Genomic DNA, 12,472 nt, shown 5'->3' with positions numbered 1-12,472 from the left:
ACAGATGACACTGACTACAATGGACAGAGGCCCTGATTCAGAGCTGGACGCTCTGACAGTGTGGTCGCTCTGAATCAGGGCGTCCTTTTTTTTATGGAGCGGCCTCCTGGGTGGTAACCCACAGCTAATCCGAGCGACCAGGATGATGGTCGCGATGGTCAAGGCCATCGCGATCATCGGGCTTGCGACGAGACCCTTGTGGTAGGGTCTCATGGCCGCAAGCCCCAGAGAGCTTTCGGCTCAAACAGAGCCGAAAGCTCTCCCACTGACATCACTTGTGATGTCAGTGGGGCCGCCCTCAAATGGTAGGCGTTCTCATGAGAACGCCTCCGTCTGGGCAGCTACCCCCCCGGCCTGCCCACCAATGGGGGCGTGCTGTCACTCAACATCAACAGCACGCCCCCTTTGGTGCGAGACATGGAGCGACGGATTGCCCGTCGCTATCCGGGTCTCGCGCATGTGCTCCGAGCGATGCGCATGCGCCAACCAGTCATTGCGGTCGGAAATCGAGCGCTCGCAAAATAGCGAGTGCCTGCTAATTTGAGTGACAGGATGAGGCGTTTGTGGGTGGTAACAGGGGAAGGTGCTTGAAAACGGGGAGTGGTGATCCGAACGCAGGCGTGCCAAAGGGTCAAAACTGGCGTTTTAAGGGTGTGCATAATTAACAAAGCAGCGTCATCGGCCACGTCACTTGGTTGTTTCTTAGCCTGAACTGTTCGCATGATTGCGGTAGGAAAATCCAACCACAAGCACTGCGAGCAGTTCAGACGCTTTTCGATGTACTCGATTAATCTAATAAATAGCGGAGATGACGTAGGATGCGAGCGGCCAGGGGGCGTCTTTACAAAATAGTGAGCGCATGTTTCGTTCGCTCGCTCAGACATAGAGGCGTCAACAGAACGCAAAGAGCGAGCGCTCAATTTAAATAGCCGGCCCCTTTTTCTGAACGAGCGAGCGCAAATAGCGTCCGGCTCTGAATCAGGCCCCGGGTTCGAAACCAGAACAGACCCGGAATTTGGCCGGCACCGACCCAGGAAATTCGGCGAAATTCACACCGGAACCGGGTCTGCAGTCATCCGGCTCTTCCGGCGTGGTAGTGGACGCTTGGGGATGATGTCATCCCCAAGCACCACTGAAGCCGGGATGCGGCGTGCTTCAGGTCATCGTGACCCAGATTGCGCCGTTTACACTGCAGGATTTCACAGGTTATTTCCGTGTTAAACCCTGCAAGTTGTATGAGATTGACACTATATTGTTTGTATTTTCATTTGTGGAAGCAGGGAACATTGTATGAAACTATTCCCTCAGTGTCAAGTGCGGCCGACTGTTGAAGCGCTAGTAATAGTCTATTTGTTCATAATTAAACCCAGGTCACTCGACCTGGAAATCCAACCCTGTCCCCCTTTTACACCAAGGAGCTACCTGGGTTAACCCTGCAATAACCTGGGTTTTAGCTCTGGTGTAAAAGGGGTATAATGCTATACATACTAGTTCAACTCAGTGTCACCCAAAGTGCATACCAACCTGTACTTAAAACCCCTTATCCCTTATTTGCCATCTCCATGGTAATGGCAATTCTGTGCGTACATCCTGTAAAAGGTTATTTTTGCAATTTAGGACTGTTTCAGTGAGATAACACCTTATTTGGACATTTTTTAGCTAACACTTTGATAATTCGGAATCGGTATGGAATCCCAGCTGCCGCATGGCCGGCAGTTCGATTCCCGGCAGCGGCAGCCCGACAGATCAGCAGAGCTCGGCAGCGGAAGCCCGACAGCGCTGGAAATCCCGATCGTCCCTAAGGTAAGTATAAACTAACCTAACCCCCTAACCCTAACCCTCCATAGGGATGCCTAACCCTAACCTCCCCCCAAGTGCCTAACCCTAATCCCCCCTCTAAGTGCCTAACCCTAACCCCCCTCCTTCCCCACTGCCTAAACCTAAGTCCCGCGGGGGGGTGCCTAACCCTAAGTCCCCCCCGGGGGTGTATAACCCTCCCTCCCCCTAGCCTAACCTTAACCCTCCCGGGGGGGTGCCTTACCCTAAGTCCCCCCCGGGTGCCCTAAACCTAACCCTCCCTGTCGCGGCTGTCCGCTAGCGGCGCCCGGCATCCCGATCGAAGGAATCGTCTCCCGGCGTCGGGGAAATGACATGCGTCTAGATATAGACGCCCGGCATTTCACCCTCGCCGGGATATGACAGTCGGGAAGCCGGCTGCCGGTTTCCCGATTGTATACCGATAATTCTATTTTTGGCAAGTTGCATGCTGCTAATATCAGGATTAATGCGTATCTGGAAGTCAGGTGAGGGTTTGTGAGGAAAAAATGCCTTAGCAGAGTATATGCTTTAAGTAGGTTAATTTGAGGTTGTATCTGTTGACCTCTCATGAGATCATAGACAGAATAGTGTGATATAAATTCAAAGAAAAGACAGATATTAGCAGAATGGAAACTGCCAGCTATGTCAGGAAAGGGATGGAGAAAGAGAGTGGAAAATGGGCGATAGCTAAACTGTAGCTGGGATAAATGCATTACATCCTCCCTAGGGAGCTTCCAGGCCAGACCAGGGCAATTACCAGCTAATGGAGAGGTACAGGCAGCTGCTGCTTACCATTAATGGAACATCCCTCTTCCTTTTAAAAACTTGAATTCATTCCATCCTCTCTCATTGATTTTGAACCAATCACAGCACATCCATTTTTACACATCATAAAGTAGCTAATCTGCCAGCAACATACATTAAATAGCTCCCTGCTAAAGTCCAATATTAGGTCAATCATTTTTATTGTAAGCAAATTGAGTTTTTTTTTATTATACATAGCAAACGTTCTTATTTATTGGCATCTACAAATATCAGATTTTTCCTACATACATATTAATTTTGTACACTCAGCTCCCGCATAAAACTGTAATGCATGGTGCTGATTTGTTACTCAGGTGTTACATTTTATTCAATTTATTGTTAAATTAATGACAAATGTATTCTGAACACTTAAATCTTCTGGTCGCAATTACAGAATACATTCAGTCATTGAGAGTGCTTTACATATTCTCTAAGACACTCTCAGCCAATCAAGTATTAGTTAACGCTCTAGGCCTGATTCAGAAGTGCACGCCATTGCGGCTTTTTGCGGAGTTGCAGCGGTGATAATATACAAATGCTAGTTTTTAGCCTTCCCATTGTGTACTAGCGTGAGCCAGATTGTACATGCCCTGAGATGCTCACTTTCAGTGTCTGTGGACGTAGCAGCACTGCTGGTGGGTCCCCATCGACACTTGCACCTACCTACAGCAGGTGCAGTGTCTCCTTCTGAACTCTGGCTAAACATGGCCTTTGTGGCTGCATCTGTGCGTCTGAGAACGCAGCCATTTACATTAACATGCCCGCTCCCATAACACGGCCATGAGACGCCCTGTTTCGGTATTCACTTCAGGCCACCTCCCAGTCACCACCCAGAACGCCCATGGTTTTGCCGTTGCTGATGTAAGCGGTCCTGTATGCAGCAGCACAAGAATGCATGCGCCGTAGGGTTTTCAGGACTTTTCACACGTGCGCAGAAACAAATAATCGCTGTGGTGTGGAAACATCTCAGAAATTTTGCCATTTTTCCCATATGGCCTGATTCTGAGCTACATGCTGTGCTGATATGCACGCAGTTGTCCGATGTTTTAAGTACTGCTTCCGCGTTGCACTGCTCATGCTTCCTGATTGTTATTGCACAGAACATATTTGCACACAGTGAGTGTGGATTATAGCGGGCATTCCTGGTAGGTAGCAGGGGGGTGACTAGGCAGATATGGGCATGTCTCTGTCAGCGGCTGCATCTAAAGACGCATAACCGCTCACAGGGCCTGATTCAGACCTGCTCGCAAGTGGATTGATGGTGCCCTAATGCGCATACGCACGACGGAGGGAGCTCCGTCGTGCGCATGCGCGAGACCCGGGGTGCGACGGGGAAGCCGTCGCTCCAGGTCTCGCACCAAAGGGGGCGTGCTGTCGATGTTGATTGACAGCACGCCCCCTTTGGTGGGCAGGCCAGGGGCGTGGCTGCCAGACGGAGGCGTTCCCATGGGAACGCCTACCGTCTGGGTCCGGCCCCACTGACATCACTAGTGATGTCAGTGGGAGTGATTTTGGCTCTGATAGAGCCAAAATCACTCCAGGGCTTGCAGTCACCGAGACCCTACCGCAGGGTCTCGTCGCAAGCCCGATGGTCGCGATGGTCTTGACCATCACGACCATCATCATGGACGCTCGCAAAAGCTGTGGGTGGTAACCCACAGCTATGCGAGCGTCCAAGAGGCCGCTCCAAGTTTAGGTAGGAGAGCACTGATTCAGAGCGAGCGCTCTGGTCAGAGCGTCCGGCTCTGAATCAGGCCCACAGTACGCCTTACTCAGATGGAGAAAATGCACCTGCCTTAGGGCTGGTGCAAGTTTCGATGGTGCGTCCGATGTGTGTGACTCAGAATCAGGCCATAGTGTCTGGTAGATAGACAGCTCTTTCCGGTGAGGGTTGTGCATCAAAGATCTCTAGGGAAAGCATTAGCATGGATGTGAAACTGCAAGTGATACAGCTTGTAAAAGCTGGGGAGGATTTGGTTGATGTCGAGGCCTATGCTAAACTTGGCTACACTGATGATCAGGACAATTAAAAAAAAATAGTTATATATAGGAGGAGCTCTCGTCCAGTTCAGGAGTTGAATCACAGCACTGAACCAATTCACTAAGTAGTATAAAGTTATCAACATTTACTGAGAACAATAATTTATCCCTCTCTAGCTTTGCATTTCCAAAGCTTGGTAAGTCCGAGCAGCTTAGCAACCTAAGGGGGCTGCTTTTGCAGTTGGAAATAGAGATATCTGCTGTGGTCCCACCTTGTTACAATCAGGGGATCCCAAATATTTGCGGGTACCCTCTGGAAATGGGTGTTTTCGGGGATATCCCACAAATATTCTTTAATAAATAGGCCCCTATATGTTTAAGTGTAAAACAAATGCAGACATGACAGAAGCCTCAAAGTTATCATCAATGAAGAAGATGACTCGTTCAGGGATCCGTTTATGTGACAAAATGGAAACAAGACTTCATATATGGGTCGATTCCAAACACAATGAAACATACACCTAGGCCAACTGTTATTAATGGAAAAGCCAAGAAGCATCTTCAGCCATATTCAAGAAGAAGACATATTGATACTGTAATATTCACAGCCAGCATAGTCTGATTTGATTTAACAGCGCAGTAACCTCAATCGCATATGTGTCCTCTGTCTAGTGCAGGCAACATGGCAGCCCAGGATATTCCTGGAACACTGAAAGATATAATTGATAAGGACGTTGCTCCCTAGAGATTGGAAGAATCGGACCTATTTTAACAAAGAATGCCTTCTCATACTTCATCTCCCAAGAAGAGAAATATGAATCTGGGTGAGAGACTGCAAAGTACCAGTTAGCTCTCTTGCTAGGAGGCAAGGCTAAAAGTCACTATAACTAAGAGCCTATGCTGTCACTTGGGGGTAGATGTATTAAGCTCTGGAAAGTGCTAAATTGGAAAGTGATAAACTACCAACCAATCAGATCCTGTCATTTTTCAAACACAGCCTGGAAGATGACAGGAGCGGAGTGGCTGGTAGTTTATCACTCTCCAGAGCTTAGTACATCTCCCACTAAAACACTACAAGCAATAAAAGGCATTTGGAAATCACTAAACTTTGAAGCCTGCGGGTCCTGCAGTCTGAGCACGCCGCTTAGAGACCAGGAGCCTGGGCGGTTAAATCTGTGACAGCCGCTGGTTCACTGCCTTCCAGAGCCGGCAGGTCCTGCAGCCTGTGTACGCCGTACTATGGTCGTGAACCAGAGTGGCTAAATCTGTGACAGCCGGGGATGTACTGCACTGAAGTCCGGACTCAGTGCAGCCATATTACATTGTCATATAATGCATGAAAAAGTGCTCAGCTGGTCTCCCACTGTCGGCAAATTAAGCTTTGGAACATAAAGGAGCAGGTAACACAGTGGTTCCCAAGCTGGGTGCCATGGCACCCTGGGGGGCCTCAGGGCACTTGCAGACATGCCTTGGGTTGGTGGTCTAGTACCAGATAAAATGATTATTAGTCAGTGAGATAGGTAAAACCAGTGCTAATGACTGGCAATCAAAAAGGTAGTGGACAAAAAGAACCACAGCCCTATCAACCACCATATAACTGAACCTAAGGGTGACATATAAGCACAATTTATTACATTTCATTTTTGCTGAATATCTAACAAAGAAACTTTTGGGCCAGGGGTGCCATGGAAAAAATGCGGATACTCTAGGGAGCCATGATTCTATAAAAGTTTGGGAACCACTGAGGTAACCCATTATGCTTTTTCTGAACTACTGTATATGGTCACATTAAGAAATTATATGGAGTAATTTTTTGTCATCTGACATTGTCCCATTTTTACAAGTACAAATTAGCTGAGACACAATTCCCGATATCTTAATGAGACTTTTTAATATATGTGTTTAATCTAATATTCTGATTATCAGTTTACAGGCTCAAGTTGCTTTTATGCAATGTGATAATCTTTTTAGCAACATTGTCACTACTGCGACTGAGATTGTGGTTATCCTATTTAGTATTAGTATCTATTGGTTGTTACAAATAAACTAGATATTATACTTTATAATTGATATGAGTCTGACTGTTTTGAGATTACCAGCAGTTTTATATTTCTTTATTTACTAGTTTTGTGGCATTTGTAATTTTCCCCTTTCCTTATCACTGCAGCAGATGATCTCCCCATAGGTCTGAGTCGGGCGCTGTTATATTTAGTTTTTTTGGCATCTACATAATGTCAATATGTTCACAATATCGACCTGTGAAATGTCGACACTCTGCATTCTGGATGGTTAGGGTGAGGCTACGAGAGGGTTAGGCACTAGGGGAGGGTTGTTTTTGCTATCTCTCTAGGCCCCCATACATCAGAGATTGATTGCAGCAATCGTGCAATTTGCCATCGATTGTGTTTAAAAATCTTTCCCTTTTTCAATCGATTGCAGATTGCAGAATTGCCACAATCGATTGAAAAAGGGAAAGATTTTTATACACAATCGATTGCAAATTGCACGATTGCTGCAATCAATCTCTGATGTATGGGGGCTTTCTGATGGGTTTGTTTTGATTTTTCAGCCTAATGATGGTTTGCTTCACTGATAGTGACAGCTCTTTGGATCTCATATTGAGAGTCGACAGCAACTGATTCCAAATGCAAATGTCACACCTAGAATCAACTCCAGACCTTTTAGCTGCTTAATTGATAATGAAATAACGAGGGAATAGCCCACACCTGTCCATGAAATAGCTTTTGAGTTGATAGTCCCATTACTTTTGGCCCCTTAAAAAGTGGGAGGCACATATAGAAACCATTGTAATTCCTACACCATTCACCTGATTTGGATGTAATTACCCTCAAATTAAATCTGAAAGTCTGCAGTTAAAGTACATCTTGTTTGTTTCATTTCAAAGCCATTGTGGTGGTGAATAGAGGCCAAAATATGAAAATTCTGTCAATGTCCCAATATTTATGCACCTAACTGTATTTTGATTTCTAACCAGTCTGAATTGTAAAGGAAATTAAGCTTTTTATGTGTGTTATTTATATGTTTTCATATTTTAATTGCATTGGTTTATGCGTGCATATTTTTGTGCTTTCCTGTGTAACATGTGCTTAGAGGACACTAAAACTGTTCCATTGAAAGCATTATTGCAACTGCCCAACATTTGGCAAACAACACTCTGATCTGTCAAACTGCTTCCATCAAAAAGACCAAAATTGTGTTCTATTGTTGCTGCCATCTTGTCATGCTAACCCATGCCATACCTCACAACCATCTCTACTTCGGTGGGCAGGGTCGAACTGGCCCACAGTGGTACAGGGGAAATTCCATGTGGGCTCTATTGTCTGAGGTCCCACCCCCTCCACTGGTCAGACCCATCCTTTCTAGTGGTCAGGTTTGAGACTGCACTCAAATTATATATGGTTACTCAGGTAGTTACCTGGTGGAGCTGGACCAGTGATGAATATGGTTGCTTGGTTTGCTTCTTTAGAAACTACTCTCCCTTCCACCAATCAAAGTGGGTGGTCACAACACCACTCTGTCCTCTTCTTTTGTTGGCTGTTATAAAATAATAAACACAGTTCTTGCCAGTGATTGAATCAGTATTGTAGCTCTATATTTATTCACTAACCTACAATTATTTATAAGGGGACCTAGACCATGCACTCTGTAATTGTTAGCCAAGCCTCTGTGGTGGTTGGATACACCCTTTTGATGGCTGATTTCAAAGCATAAAATTGTCAATATGATATACTGGTGATGTTATTAAAATTATGATAAGTAAATACACCCAGCACCACAAATGTGTTTGACACACTGTAGTGCCCTCAATTTATATTATGCCATACAGAAACCCCTGTTCACATATGCCACAGTGTCTGCCATGCTGATGATTTAGCTATGTGTTGGGGTCACCCAGTGTGGGTGGGGCATGAGCGTCCACCTCGTATGCCCTGTTGCTAATCTGAGGTGAGATGTAGTTAAAAGACCGATGGCCGGGAAGCCATCTGTCAAAATGCTGGCATCTAAATCCCGACTAGAGACTAAAGACAGGCGTCGAAATGGTGATGCCTGCCTAGATCCAGACGCCGCAACCAATCTCGATAGATGGCTTCCCAAATGTAGGTAAGCCAGCCACTGTTAGCTCATAGCCGTGCGTGGGGAGGGATAGGTTTAGGCACCCACGGGGGGACTTAGGAATAGGCACCCCCCGGGGAGGGTTGGGGTTAGACTATAGGGATGTGGGTTAGGGTTAGGCATCCCCGGGGGGAGGGTTAGGCACCACCAAGGGAGGATTGGGGGGGGACGGTAGGGTTACATACTTACATGCCCCTGTTGGGATCTCTAACAATCGGGTTTCCGGCATCAGTATTTTACCTGCCAGCTGCCGGGACTTCATACCCATTCCTCTGAGGCATATCTATAGGCCCTCATGCTGCACACCCTGCACCCAGAACTGTGATAACTCTCTTTGATGGCAGTAATGGGACTCAGAACTGTTAGCACCACTGACTGGTCGGTGTCCCCTGACTGCATCTGGATTATATGGCAGGAAGATATCACTAGCACCTGTGCAGAAGATAGCAAAGACCATGACACAGTGCAGGCACAACAACTTCTATGTGGGAGGGGGAAGCCTCAGGAAACCTGAACATGGGCCCATAAATTCTTTAACAACCTATGAGCCTTAGCTGCTAGGCCCCATGTACCTGCCACCTGTACTCTGAGCACTGCTCTCCTCTGTCATCTCCTCTGAGTGCTGCACTTGAGGAATAGATTACTGAGCTCCATGCTGTGACACTGCATGCTTTAGAAGCCCTAGCATGCCATGTGCATAAGCCATCATTTTAGCGTTACAAAATGAAATTCTGTAACGGGGGCAGGGAGTTTGGCAGCAGCCACCCCGATAAGGTAAGTAGCAGAGGAAATGGCAAATGAGAGGACAGTGTTCCTCACTGAAAATTTTGTGGCTGTGGGCCCACAAATGCCTTCTTATACCCCTGCATATTAACTTGGACAAGTCTTTCACATTTAATAGTAAAAAAAATGTATATTGTGAAAATCATTGAGGCTCTTAATTTATTAGCCAAACATTTAATCTGTTTAATTCAAGTGGTGTATTTCTGCTACAATTTATTTTATTATACTGCTGACCTTTAAATAAGGGCAAATTACTGTCTACATATAACATGAAAACACTTTCATAAATGAATCCAACATGTTCTCTTCAATTACACTTTGGCCGTCTCCTAACTAATATACATGTTCCTTTCTCCATAGATGCCTCCTGGGAGCTCACTAATGGCATAGAGCACATCTGTCACCCTGGTATATTTACAGGATGTCATTGATCAGCAGCCAGGCCCACATGAGAGGGAAATGCATGAGGCTGGCACAGCTGTCTCTTTATCTAATTACAGTGATGTGATGGAAGCGGATACTGCCACTAGTACACTGCTCCATGATGTAGTAAAGTTAATTTGTATTATTTCTTAACAGTGCTACATCTACGGTAAGGAATTCAGCAGACAAGAATGTATTTGTTTTTAGCAGAGAGAGGGTAATGTATCAGTTATCAGATGGAACATATTTGGATGCTAATATTTTGTTAATTACACCAGAGTAAAATCCATAGACTACCTATTGTAAAGCCCATTTGTTTGAGCAAAGCAGTTACTTTGTTGCCAGCTACAAATTAGTATCATTGTTTTGTACAAAACAAACAAGCGGTTTGCTCCATAGGAAACAATTCCAGCTTGTTTACACCTATCTGCTTCTTAGCAATTTTCAACACGACAATTGCAGTCAAATAGGTGAAATAGGAGTTAATGATGTAGTTCCCACTAAATATAAATATAACATTTTAGGATGTGGCATGACCTACTTCTAATGCATTAAAGACGCTACCAGTGCTTTCAGTTGTACTGGTAAGACTGCTGCACATAAATAGCATATACTTTAGAAAGGGGTTGGGTACAGGATGCCGGCAATCGGGATCCCGGTGGTCAGAATCCTGATGACAGCATCCCGACAGGGTCACAATCCCGACTGAAGGAGGTAAGTATACTCTCCTTCCCCTAACCCTCTCTCCCAGCATCTTAAACCTAACCTCCCTCCACCACAACCTTAACCAAACCCTCCCCCCCAGTGCCTAACCCTAACCCCTGACCCTAACCCTCCCCCTAACCCCAGTACTTACTGTCGGGATGCCAGCACTGGGATTCTGACTGGTGTCAGGATTCCGGTGCCCGCACTCTGAGTGACAGCATCCCGGCAGACGGAATAATAACTACATCCCGTAGGTAGCCCATTAAAAACAGATGACTAAAAGAAGCCTAAAGCATATATTAGTGTTTTTACCCAATTTTCCAGCAGAAATGTATGAGGAAGTCCTGCTATTTTTGTCAGCTACAAAACTGCAGTTACATAGTAGCCTATAGGTAACCTGAAGCACCTCAAACTGTTCTAGAGCCTAAACAATTAAATCAATATTGTTATATGCTGTGTTTTCAGCCTTTGCTGCAGGTCTCTGAATCTATGGATTGAGGAAGGAATAAACTTGAGTTGCAGTTGTAAAAACAACAGCTGATAAAATGAAAGATTTTGTTTAACGTAAAGTTTGTCAAATGTTTAAAGGAAACGGCATCCTCCTCATGTATTCTTTCAAACATATTTTAATTTAAAAAAAACACATTGTAAAATGAGCAAATGTTTGAGCAGTGACAATGTTATTTAAAAGTTTGGCCCTTATATCCGAATGATTCAGCGATCCTACTGTATGCTGTCTGTAGCAGCAGTACATATTTAAGGCAAATATTTAAGGGGGAGGTTTATCAATTCTGGGGGAGAGATAAAGTGAAGAAGCCATCCATAACAACCAACCAGGCTGTGCTAGATAAATGACAGAAGCTGGTTGCTATGAGCAACTTCACTTTATCTCTCTCCAAGATTTGATAAATCTCCCCCTTATTAATGTATTTGCTGAAAAGAGAAACAGCTTTAGATATTTTCTACATATATCAATGACTGTCTGGAGTGCAATAGCAAAATATGGATGGAGCTTAAAATGTACTGTATGTTGGAAAACTGATACATAACTATGAGACAGACTCCTGAAAGCCCTTAAAAGACTATTAAGATCAATATAATACAAAGGATTTACATTCTTGTAAATATGTTGTATACTTAACTGCATTGTTATTGATTATTAAATGTAATATACCATTAAGTGTACAATGCCTACAGGCCAGAACTGCTTTGCTCTTAATATGTCTGCAATATTTAATTAAAAATCAAATAAAATGTATAATTGGTGAGTCAGTGGCTGCATTCTGTATCTCTGCCCAGCACAGTGATGCAGAATACAGTTTCTCTGCAAACTAACAATCCAGGGCTCCTCTTGCGCACACGCGAGTTTTGACCAGGAGGGGATCCAGCTACACATCTGGAACATCCAACTAAACATCCGATGTTGCGAGACCGCCAAATGTAAAGCCATCCTAAGATGGCATTACCTAGTGGCAAAAAGGTTAGATAAAGCTTTATAAATACAGTCCTGCTTTTGAGCACTGCCCCGTTGTTCTGCTAGCAGGCCACAATGTCCCGCAGGGGGAGATTGAGGGGGACACTCTGTGAATAGATGCCGTGTTCCGCCGGAGTGCTGGATTCGCCCCCAACGTGACAAGAAATGTGGGGAGTGTCACGCCCCCAAAATGTCATAGCCAGGGGTGTGGCCTCATAAACATGAGGTCGCACCCCCATTCACGTGATAGGTTTTAGGTATGTTGGGAGGTATGCAGATGTACTCATGTCAGCAAGCTTATACATTGTAATTTTGCTTCCAAGGAACTATACATAGTGTCACAATTTTGCA

Source organism: Taudactylus pleione, unplaced genomic scaffold (assembly GCF_031769625.1).
Source record: "Taudactylus pleione unplaced genomic scaffold, aTauple2 ptg000005l, whole genome shotgun sequence".
Taxonomy (NCBI): domain Eukaryota; kingdom Metazoa; phylum Chordata; class Amphibia; order Anura; family Myobatrachidae; genus Taudactylus; species Taudactylus pleione.
The sequence above is the reverse complement of the archived record's forward strand: the minus strand, read 5'-3'. Positions refer to the sequence as shown.